This window comes from Nicotiana tabacum, chromosome 17 (genome assembly GCF_000715075.1).
Source record: "Nicotiana tabacum cultivar K326 chromosome 17, ASM71507v2, whole genome shotgun sequence".
Lineage (NCBI taxonomy): Eukaryota > Viridiplantae > Streptophyta > Magnoliopsida > Solanales > Solanaceae > Nicotiana > Nicotiana tabacum.
The window spans coordinates 15,190,930-15,193,734 of record NC_134096.1 but is presented as its reverse complement, the minus strand read 5'-3'; positions in this window follow the sequence as shown (position 1 = coordinate 15,193,734).

The following is a 2,805-nucleotide window of genomic DNA, read 5'->3' as shown; positions in this document are numbered from 1 at the left end:
CGCTGAAAGAAAACAAGGTGAATATTAGATATGAACACTTACTACTCAACTCTACGCACGATCTAGATTCAGGAAAAAGGTAACAACCCTAGATGTCACGTAGCCTCCTGATTATAAATGTGGCGCGCTACACATCCATAATCAAAACTCTACTAGACATGGCTCATAGACATCCCCTAGGACAGACTTGCTCTGATACCAAGTTTGTCACGACCCAACTGGAGGGTCATGACTAGCACCCGGGCCATACTTGCCGAGCACCAACGTACATTTTATCTAACCTTCCTTATTATCTTTAAGGGCCGACAAGATCAATATAAATAGTAGACATGGATCATGAACATCCAACAATGAAAGATAATGTCATGAACATACATAACATAGGATGACAAGACTGTCAAGAAACTATATATAAGGTACGAGCTATCATGATGCCATGAAAGACTATACAACAACAATCAACTGAAAAGGCATTCTAAACCATACATAAGTCGACACCTGTCTATGAGCCTCTAAAGGAACATAAGTGCTACAACATTGCTGGAACAGGGCCCCGACATACCCATAATGTCTATAACAAAAATGCATACCAAGACCACGGCAAGTCTGGAGAAGGGATCTCGCCAATAACCACTGAACTGGAAAGCCTACTATGGTGGGGGAGCTACGTCTACCTGTCTATCAGGACCTGCAGCACGACATGCAGCGTCCACAAATAAAAAGGACGTCAGTACGAATAAAGTACTGAGTATGTGAGGCAAGAAAGCATAAGTAAGAACAGTAATGTAAACAGGGATAGAGAATATACAACCTGTGACATCTAGGTACCTCTGAGGGCTACTGACATGAAATACATGATACATACATATATATACATAAACTTTTAAAACATACGCCTTTGTGGGCATCACCATCATCATATCGTACCCGGCCATAATAGGCTCGGTAAAACGTACCCGGCCATCATAGGGCTTGGTAGAATCGTACCCGGCCACGTGAAGCTCGGTAAAACCCAACTGATTAGTGGTTGCACAATAGGTGCCGTGCCCGGCCGACTATAGCACGGCTCGGTAGAGTAAAATAGATACATATATATGATGCATGCTGGACTCATTGGAATCATATTTTGAACCTTTCGGAGTGACATAAGGTTGGTATCCTTCGTACACGTTATTAGGATTAACTCTTCATCAAGAATCTTATAAGAATCAGGAACTACCAACAACATTGATAATATAAGAATAAGAGAAGTAGCATCAATATCAATCGTTTCATAAGAAGGGCAGCAATGTAAGTACTGCTAGCTTCTAAGAGTAGAGTATCTTTGGGAGCTCGTTCATTACATTATGTACAATTGGAGTCGTGAAAAAGAATGAAGGGGATATCCTCACATACCTTGTATATACTGCCCAACCTCAAGCTATGCAAATGTCACGACTCCTTAGTCTACAATAAGACAAATGACACTATCATTATCGTTTAAGCGTCGTAACTATTATGTATCGACCACAACCTATTTTACGATGAAACGGACAGCACCTCCCCTATTTATATGACTTCACACAAGTCAATACAATCACCAAACAGCCCAAACAACATCATTAATAATCATATTGAGCCTCCAAAACAGTCCACCAACCAACAACATTACTACCAAGCCTTTCGATATATATTTCACAAGTTCTAGCTTCAACGACTTAGCTGCAACTTGGATAATCTTAAATATATATAGAGTAAGAGGTTCCTTAACTTTAAACAGAAAGAACAACTCCAATTTGACCTTAATGTTCCACGAAATATCCCTTCAATTCTGCCACAAGAACAAGGAAGCGAAACTAGCAATTAATTCGGGTTTTTCGGCACTAGAACTACTTTAGAAGACTTGAAATCACCTAGGGTTGATATTAAAAACTTGAAGGTGTATTTACAGGACATAAAAAACTTAAAACAACCTCCCACACGAGCTGGAACAACACAAAAATCAGCAACAACAAGAAGAACAAGAAACTTACTAGCGCCACGGGATTCCCGACATTTGATTTGTGTTGTTTGCCCTTTGTTTCGGTCTTGGATCATGAGAGAACCTTGAGAGACTATTTTTAGGGTTATAAGGTCTGAATATACTGAAACATAATGACTTAAAACGGGGTTGAGGTATCTTATATATGTCCATATGTCTTAAACCGCCTTTGTGGGCCCCATAGAGAGCAGCTTGGCGCACTCGCGCGAAAACACGAATATCTCTCTATTCCGAGATCGTATCGATGAACGGTTTAATGCGTTGGAAACTAGACTCATAGATCTTAAATTTTATAGGTAGATCACCCCATAATTCCAAGCACATTGGGAGAAAAATGCAGTAACATTTGACCTAAAGTTTAAGTAAAATTATAAACCTAAGTTGCGACAACTTTTATCGACTTTTGTTTCATAACTCGCTTGACTTCAAGACTTATGATGCGGATATTATATGATTCAAATACATTAAAACAAGACCTCTTGGGGACAATTGATCACCTCTAGTATTACCCGAAAATACGGGTTACAACATCCTTGATTCGTTTAACTTCAAATACTTGTTAACCACTCTTATACACCCTTGTATCGTTTAAGACCAATAGGATTAACTTCTTATCATCTCAAAGATAATCTCTTCTTGGATTTATGTCGACTAACTTACGGCGTGATCTATGGTATGCGAATTTGGGTTGTAACACGAATACCCTCACTGGACACCACGTGTCCCAAGAATGCTACTGAACTTAGCCAAAACTCACACTTGGAGAACTTTGCATAAAGCTTCTC